The 9,684-nt window shown below is 36.2% G+C and overlaps 1 long non-coding RNA gene across 1 annotated transcript; it reads right to left on the bottom strand.

The window, feature by feature from the left end:
- Positions 1–2,725: 2,725 nt before the first annotated feature.
- On the bottom strand, positions 2,726–9,678 carry LOC148937713 (uncharacterized). The gene is made up of 2 exons (XR_016138037.1): positions 4,460–9,678; positions 2,726–3,385 (listed from the first exon to the last, which is right to left on the bottom strand). It is a non-coding gene; the product is annotated as an uncharacterized LOC148937713 (long non-coding RNA).
- Between the last annotated feature and the right edge of the window lie 6 nt (positions 9,679–9,684).

Below are 9,684 nucleotides of genomic sequence, written 5' to 3'. Positions count from 1 at the left end.
TGCATATATATGCGCAACCTTGATTCGTGTGGGGACTTCTGCCTTTGTCGCGTATATTTTTATTCGGCTCGTATAAACCAATAATTCCCCGGCAAAAACTGCTCCTACGGGAAACGGCGGGAATATGAGTGCATACAGGTGGAGTGGAGAAAGGGGGGAAGCAGGGTGGGAGGGAGGGGACGGGGGAAGCGCGATCACCCTTTCCCACTGACTTCTCGTTTGTGTTTGCTCCATTCAATATTGCGAATTATTGCACGGTATCGAACTATCACAGCGATTGTCGTACGTGCCGTTGATTGACGTGTTAAAGAGTGAAAAGGTGCCCGAACGAAAAATTCGATATTTTTTTAAGCGCAAATATGTATATACAGGCGCATCGGCGACACACACTCGCGTGCGCGGCCGTAATCGTATTCAAATTTTCAGTAATGTTTTTGCAATTCGCGTTCTCTCGACGACGGAGGACGTTACGTTTTAACGTATTAGCTTTAAAATGGTTTCTCCGTTTCTCCAACATTAACGATTTTCCAACATTTTGCAAGTGGATACGGGGCTCCTCGTAAACGCGTCTTCCAATATTGTAAACCGGTGTCTCTATAGAATTATAGACATATGTACTAAAACTTACAATTAATGTGTGTTGCAAACGTTACAGATGGAAGTTTGCTAGACCGTCCTCTTTCTACCTGTACCCTTTGCGCGAATCCCTATAATCTAGTACGCGTAACTAGTTCGAAACTTGGCGAATGCAGAATCACTACTAATATATCTTCGCGACGCAAAACTTATTTGACGGTCACCCGAGCTGTTTCGATATTTTATTAAAATTGGTATTTACGACATTTCACAAAATGTTGCGAAACAAATTTCGTTTTAAGAGCACATTGCAAAACGAGAAAATATCGAGAAAATAAGTTTTGTATTCACACAAAAAAAAAAAAAAGCGGTCAGTTCCGCTTTATAATTAAATTTCAATTTCGACCTCTTGTATTCAGTTGACAAATAAAATAATCCTATAAAACTTGACACCATTAGATTCTAATTGTACAATTATTACCGGACATCCCACATTATTACAGAATGCAATAAAATAATTATTAAAACGTTCATTTTATTTTTTCATTTTAAATAATATAAAGTTGTTAATAAATATAAATTTAATATAAAAAATTATAAAAAAAGTATAAAAAATTAGAGTAAAATCGGAGCATTGTAACAAAATACAATTATCAATTAGCTATTATCATGTTTTTAAATAAATAAGCATGATATGCAATTGCAAATGTTTCTTATTATATTATCTCTTGTCATTGACAGATTAAAGTCAAATTATAATAGATTATTTATTATCATTAAAAATCTCTAATAAGTTTGGTACTCGTTACTTGTTAACTTAGAAATATTAAATCAAATCGTTTTAATTGTTCCATCATCTTATTTCCTTTTCTGTATATTAGAAAAACCGTTGAGTATTTTTATACAATATTTAATCAGAAGAAAAGAATATTAAAAAACCAAATCTCAAATTTTATTTAAAAAACACTTGGAAATAAATAACAGAAAAAGAATAAAGTAATACACATAATTTACACAATATTAAGTTTTTTTTTTTACTGTGATGTATCAATATCAATTTATTCTTATTTCATATAAACCCATCTAATCATTGAAGTGCGAATATTACGAGGAAGCTAAAATAAATGTTTTATATTCCAAAAAATGTTTAATTCATTATAACTTTATTTTGCTGCTTCTTTTTCTTCCACTTTTCTCCCATTTTTCGTTATTAATATAACTAATAGACTCAACATTTAATTTAATGTATATATATATTAATATATATTAAATATTAAATATTAACAAGTCCAAAAATAATGTTGTTTAATGTATCGTATCTTCATGATGTTCTCTCTTCAATTTCATTATTAAAAATTTCTATGTAAAAAGCGGTTCGGTATGAAAGATGTAAATTTTATCGATAGAGAGACATTTAATTTATTATATTAATATATTAATATATACAAGATTAAGCATTACTAATCTTTTTTGGCCATCTATCTTCAAGTATTGTATCCACGAGAGAAATGTTATACATATCTTCTACATATATTATTTATGCCTAATATAATTTTCACAAATTCATTATTTCAAGTTGAAATAAATTCCAATTTCTTATTCATTCAACGTGACAGAATCGAATTATCGTTCTGTATAAAATATATATATATATATATATATATTCAAACTATCATAATATTCAAAGCAGTCACATTTGCAAAGATAAAACGTGCATATCAAATAACGATTGATTAATCAAAAATAATGTGCATATAGATAAATGTTATTAAATAATATGTTATTAAATAATATAAATAATATGTTATTAAATAATATAAATGCTTACTCCACGGTTTCATCATCGATGCCTGTCAAGCCTCTGCTTCCCCTCAGCTTCCTCCTCGATGCTCCTTCATGGCATTCACTCCCGAAACAAGGTTAATTACAACCGCATGTGTATTAACTACTAGGATAGTCACGTGGCACTTTGCACTCCTAATATTAATTAACTCGCACACGAGGCGCATATTGCGATGGAAAGAATGAGAATGACGAAAGATGTCTCGGTCGCATCTTAAATTACTATCCGAATGCTCTTGCACTTCAATTCAATTATTTATACAGCATTGACATTGGTTAAATCCGAATTTGAAAGAAAATAAAATAATTTCTTTTTTTTTAATAATTAAATGTTATTTTTATTTTTAAATTCTTTTTGTTTTTATTAGGAATTTTCAGAAACATTCTAATAATTACATTATAAAAGCATAATTGTGACGTATGAATATTTAAGAAGAGTGCATCTGACTTAGATGTAAATATATTTAAGGGAGAAAGCATTATATGACACTTTTTTGCATAATCGATAACGCTTTTCAGTTTGAAAATGGTTGCTCCCAAGTCAAATACATTATATCTAGTTACTTATACATCACTGACTTTTTAAATCTGAACGTTGGAGAATTTAAAATAAAATAATAAAATATAATTAAATATTACTGTCCTCAAATAAATATTTAATAAATAAAATAATTATACGTTATTTTTACTTCAAAAAGTTTTTTGCTTTTAATATAATGAATTTTTAGAAACATTTTAATGATCACATTACAAAAACATAGTTATACCGTACAAATAGCTGCGGGTCGTGCACCTGATTCGTAAATAGGTATCTTTAGGCAAGAAGGTATTGTTGATGTCTGCTGATGTAACATAGATAGATATACGCGGCCAACTTTAGACGCCACGCGTTACATCTGTTGCTCCTGGACGCACTTTGAATGACGTGCACGCTCGCTCGTTTCAGACTCTCACGATTACTATTGTACTATGAGATAAGTGAACAAATATGCGAATGCGGACAAATATACGGGTTTGAAGATAAATTTGAAGATAAATATTCGCGGTATGCAATATTCCCGGAAATATGATGTCACTTTACCGAACATTTCGACCGAGCAAATCTGATGAAACGCGCGTTTTAACAAATCACCGCCACGCACACAGCCACGTGAGTGTTAAATTTATACTATGCGGCTCGCAAATATATTATACATTTTGCGAACGCGGTCGCATCTTAATTAAATATCGATGTAATCCATATCGTGACGCGTGACATTATAGTGCGAAGTTGGCGACATCGGTCTTTCGAATCTTATCGCTATTAGTAAACACTGGAAGGATCGATGTCGTGCCGCCTTTGAAGAGTGGCGTCGCGATGCGTTTGATTAGTAATGCTCGTAATCAATTATATATACTTAATATTATTAATTACGAGTACATTACTAATCAAACGCGTTGCGACGCCACCCTTTAAACGCGGCTCGTCAATCCTTCCCGTGTTTACCGATGTCGCCAACTTCACTACACTATAATGTCACGATATGAGTTACATCGATATTTGATTCAGATACGACTGTTCCTAAATGTATAATCGGAATTCAGTAATCGCATGTGAGAATTTTGAATGCAAATATACATATTGTGTCACTAAATAGATGGATAAAACTTTTTATTTAATGGTTCGATTCAGTGGGTATAAAAACAAAACATTTAATGCGAGTTACACTCGAAGTGAAACATACAAATGTCAAGGCGTGTCGACCTGAGAAAATCCATGAAGAATGATAATTTTTCTGTTATTAACAAGTTTGGAAAGTTTGAAAAAATCTGAAACTTTGCATTTAAATACATGATTGAATTTGATGTGAAATATACTCTAATTTAATTGCAAAGAATATTTTAACATAAAATCGTTTTTTTTTTCATGTTTCCAATCCTAAAAGCGTTTAGGCAGCAGCAATGAAAAATTATTGTATGAATAGGTCCATTTAACTCTATACTTATGCAAAGTTTCAGATTTTTTTGAATTTTACAGGAACTTCCCTTGTAAAATCCTTACTTTAACGAAGTATGCTACGCGAGATATCTACTTTGCGTTTGCGAATCACAGGAATGGTGGGTCATACTACTAACTAGTAACTAATTGTTAATTATGAAAAATGATACGACCCAACAGTCGGCAAATTCTCGTCTCGATTACGTCTCGGGACGTAATCATAATTGCCGCCTTCAGAGCAGTGTTTTACCGGTATTTCAAATGACAGAAAAAAACATGGAACTGTAAAACGCAATAACTCATAAAGTTTATTGGCATATTCGGCATCTTCAAAATTGTCGTTTTTGTTATATTATTCTTTCCGAAAAAAGTCATTAAAATAAAACATTTTATCGGAGATTCATTCAAAGCCAGAAAGAATGAATCATGAATTAAATTAACTGAACAAAAGTTATTCAAATTTATAACGTTTTTTATTATAATGAATTTTAGAATCGGTCAAAATTGATTAAACAAGATATATGTATATCATAAATAAATTGGGTTTGAAAAAAAAATGTAAAGAAAAAAATGTAAAATATCAAATTATTAATATATTTAGCGAAATTATTAATATATTTATCAAATTATTAATATATTTAGTGAAATAATCTTCACATAATTAATGTTTTCGATAAATCTTTCTGAAAAATTAAACAATCTAATCATATGATTAAAATCAGTTAAATCACTAACTTTAGTAATGCAAAGCACAGGTTGTACGACATTATTAATCGCTGTCGTAGCTATCAAAATTCACTGCAAATCGAAAATATTAAATCTAACTATTAAGTCACTATCACTATTAAAATGATCCTCCGGAGATTATTCTCATCTGCCGAAAATTGTCTCAAAAAGCCAGAAATATCTGGCAAAAAATTGGAGAAATGGTAAAACGTAAATGTAAAGATAAAACGTAACGCGGCGAAGTATACTTCTTCTCTTTTTTAAACTGGCCGTGATCCTAACCGTTAACTAATCAAAGAACGCGCTGAGCAATAGGCATAATGGCAAAATAATATCGAAATAGAAAAATGAAGGCGAAAATGCGCGATAGCGAAAATATTTAGAACGAGACACGTCTTCCCCACACAACGGCCCGGAAACGACTCAGCGACTCATGTGCCTTTCGTCGCAGAAGCCGATCGTAAACAAGGCCGCGCGTAGTGACAACAAACGTTCGGTCAGGGACAAATCCACAAAAACGAAACAAAATATTCAATCGGTTACGAAATATCACCTGGTCATGCCGAATATTCAAGTCTATCAATCGACAATTCAATAAACAAACTCTTGTTAAGTCGGAACGCTCTTCGTTATGTACGTAAGAGAATAGCTTGTCTTTGTTTTCAAGACGGGAAAAAACGGGAAAGAGAGAATATTTTTTTTTGAAGAAAGAATAAAAGAGCGCGCGATTTTAATAATTGAAGAAAACGGATCGTAATACGATTTATCTTTTCATCTTTTCATCGTAATCTGCCAAAATCTCCAAATTCTTTTAATTAAAACATTGTAGTATCCTGCTTGTAATTTAGAAGAAAAGTATGCTGGTAATTTAGAAGAAAAGTCGTTTGGCGTTTAGCTAAAAAGTTTAATACATAAATGTGAACTTACCTTACCTCTTTTCGAAGCATGTTTTCTTCCCGGCAGTTCGATTGCTGCTGTTAAACAAGTCTCTTAAGTAAAAGAAAATATTCCTCGTCGTAAACTTATCTTTCGGAATTTCAAATAGGATCGTAGTTCCAACGTGAAAAATAAAGGCATCACTTTACATGAAAAAGTAGCACGCGCAAAAAGTAGTACGCGCGGAAGGATATTTTAAAATTAGATAAAAAGCGCGTCGCGCCAAATTGCATTCATCGGTAATCGTTGCAGCGTAATGTGTATATAATCGCGCGTAGAATCGGAAAGAAGCTAAAATAATTATTTTCCAAGCAAAGCCGTTTCATCTTCGTTTCACGCAAAATATATTTTACTCGGTACGATATCTCGCAAGACCAAAAGCCTGAATATAATCAAGTGAAATCCGATAAATTCTATAATCCGTCATTTATCGATATCGCATCTACGGCGCGCGCTGGCTGGCTGGCTGGCTGGCTGGCTGCACCGCGGGTCGTCGGCTTTCGTCGGTATTTGCGCGTCTATCACGATGCATCGTCCCCGGAGGAACGCCTGTATCACCACCGCCGGGGGGGAAAGGGTTGAAGGGAGCTTATTATTACTTTACGAGACTCCGACACGAGCGCGCGTGTACTTACGCGCTATGCACAATGCGCCGTGCGCAGCTCCTGCGTCGCGCTCCGAGTAGCTTGTCGCGAGACAATGTTAGGATTAACGGGGGACCGATGCAGAGCTCTCTCCTCTCTCTCTCTCTCTCTCTTTTCTTAAATAAAAATATAATGGATTTTATTGTGAATGTATTTAAGTTATCTTACATTCTCTTAAGCTCGACAGCTCGATGATATTTACAGTGCCTCCTTAATTAGCTATATATTACAAATAAATTATCTCTGCTCGTGCTTGCATACCACGGCGTGCCTCTGCCGAAACGAAACGAGAGACACAATTATCGGGGAACGTAATAAAAAGAAAAAAAAAAAAAAAGAAAAAAAAAAGAAAAAAAAGACGTATTCTCTCTCTCTCCCTTTTTTTTCCTCCCTATGAAAAAAGGTTCGCCATTCGTTTTAACACATTGTGCCGTTAAAAGCGAATTCTCTAGGAAATGATAAATTACAAATGATGTCGACATCGAGTACGCATTATACACACACATATACAGGCGAGGCTATCGATAAACGTACTCCCTGTTGAAGGGAATTTAATTTCTAGATTATTAATCTGCATTATATTCCGAATGGCGCGGCGCGCAGGATAATAGAGAAATATCGATAATTGCATGAATGGGACACGTTTGATTAAACGCCGTGACTTTCTCATATGGATTTTATAATAACTCATAAACCAAACAATTGGTTACAATTAATTATTTACGACGTGGACCGTAATGTAACAAATACGTCGGCACAGTTTTCAGTTAATCGAGTTATCTTCCTGTTTAAAAAAAAAAAAATGGCTTTTCCCGGATAAAAAGCGTGCTAGCGAGCGCTAGCTCTTTTGCCGAACATTTCGATAGTTTTTGAAATGTTTAAGTATGCCCCTCCTCGAAATATTTCTAACACATAAATAAACTTTGTCTTAATAAAATTTATCTAAATATATAATACAACGCACAAGTATTCAATGTGACGGCGCGGTACCTTGACGGTAAACGCCATGAAAATCGATACGACATGAAAATACAATAATGGCCACACACGCCCGCTCTCAGTCATTCAGTTCTTTCCCTCTCGTTCCACCTACTTAATAATTAAGACACGACAATGCAAAGTGCTAATACTATCATTTGTGCAGCGAGTACAGTCGCGATCATGCGCGTGTGTCTTTTTCATAGGTAACACGTACAACACTACATCAGATCTCAGAAAAATATAGACTCATCCGTATCCGGCTCTAGCTAGGATTTCGTGTGACACGTTGAAATTTGTACAAACCGGCATGCCTCGAACAAACATGTCAAATGCACCGCAAGTGGCCTTAGAAACCTCCGTCCGAGCTCCGTCTGTTTCACTCGACTACGACCAACATCTCGCAAATGTTACATGCACGCGAATACGAGTATTATTTAGATGGAATTATATTTTCACCAGAAGATTTTCACCGTGAGGATGATCCTTTCTACCGTTCCTAATTATCTCGGTTATTTTCAATTGCGCAAAATTTCTCGTGCGATTCTGCATGCAATCCTGTGATGGAGAAGGAAATTTTAAAAACTATTTTTTAAAGGCCACACCGCTGTGACGATGAAATTAAAAAGCGCTCTTCAAACTTTCGGGTCTCGCTCATTTCGCAAATATTGAAAGTACATGGCCCCCCCCCCCTCCCCCCCGAGATACGGCGCGGCAGTGCTCGTATAATCCGTGAAGAGAAAATTAGTTTGACACACCTAACTCTCGAAGCTTCGCTACCTATCGGCTCGCTGTTATTTCGAGGGCGAGTCATCCTCTCGCGAAACTTTCATTTTGGATGACTCGTGTGGGTGATGAACGCGCGTCGATTTCAATGTCTCTTTCGATTTTCGGCGAGGCGACACGTGCCCGTCGACACGAATCGACGATCGCATTTTCTAACGAAACACTCGTTCTCTCTCTCTCTCTCTCTCTCTCTCTCTCTCTCTCTCTCTCTCCTCGCGCGCAAAGGAACGTACTACGATTTTATCCGCTGCTCTCCGATCGAGCGGAAATTCTTCGCTATACTTAGAATCGTCGATTCTTGCTTCGCTCTGGCGCTATTTTCGCGAATCGGTAGATCGCGATTATTCGACGAAATTGATTTCAGGACGATAGTTCGCTCGTTCCGCACGAACGCTCCTCTTCGAGATCGGAGCGAAAACGTGACACGGAAAGACACCGTTTGCCTCTCGTCTCGCTATAAATCTCTTACTTCTGCCGCCTTTCTCGTCGATCATCCAAAACGCCACACGTGTTCCCGAGAATCAGATTCTACCCTCGCGTACCTCGCGCCGGAAACAGCCCGCGAAGAAACTCGCCGAGTTAATAAGGAGTATTTTTATGTCAATTCTCATCTCGCGACAAAACCGCGCAAAAATCGAGTCAGTCTTGCGTGGCGGTTTACAGACTAGCGGATCGCATCGAGGCGATCAAGCAAAGCTATCCTCCTCTCTTGTCGTCCAGTTCGCGATAACGCCGCAACGGTACGTGGAAGAGAACCGTCCTGAAAATCCTCTCCTCTGCGATCTCGCTTTCTTCTCTTTTCGCTCTTCCGTAACGTATTTCTAAAGTATCCTACCCCCGCTCCCCTCCGTCGTCCTTTCGGTTCTTAATACTGATCCTCCGTTGTTTGCTTCCGTAACCGTGATTATTGCGATCTCGCGCATCATCAGCATCATCATCATCATCATGCAAATGAAAGATATATCCTCTTTGGAGAAAGAAAACGCCGCGTATCTTTCCCGCTCTTGAATATCTCCTTTCGCTCCGATACTCTCTTCCCTTCTTGCTTCTCTTTGATCGCTTCGGCCTCGTCTTCGGCCCTTCCCCGAAGAATTCATCATAATAAGAAAATAAGGAATATATTCCCTCTGAAGCAAAGCACAATAAAAGCCGAATGGGCTTCCTGCGTTTCTCGCGTTCTAGAAAACTCCTGCGCCCTCCTCCTCCTCCTCCCCCTCC

The sequence above is a fragment of the Pogonomyrmex barbatus genome, unplaced genomic scaffold, assembly GCF_055798465.1.
Source record: "Pogonomyrmex barbatus isolate J1 unplaced genomic scaffold, ASM5579846v1 scaffold11, whole genome shotgun sequence".
Taxonomy (NCBI): Eukaryota; Metazoa; Arthropoda; class Insecta; order Hymenoptera; family Formicidae; genus Pogonomyrmex; species Pogonomyrmex barbatus.
This window is presented reverse-complemented; position numbering and strand designations above follow the sequence as displayed.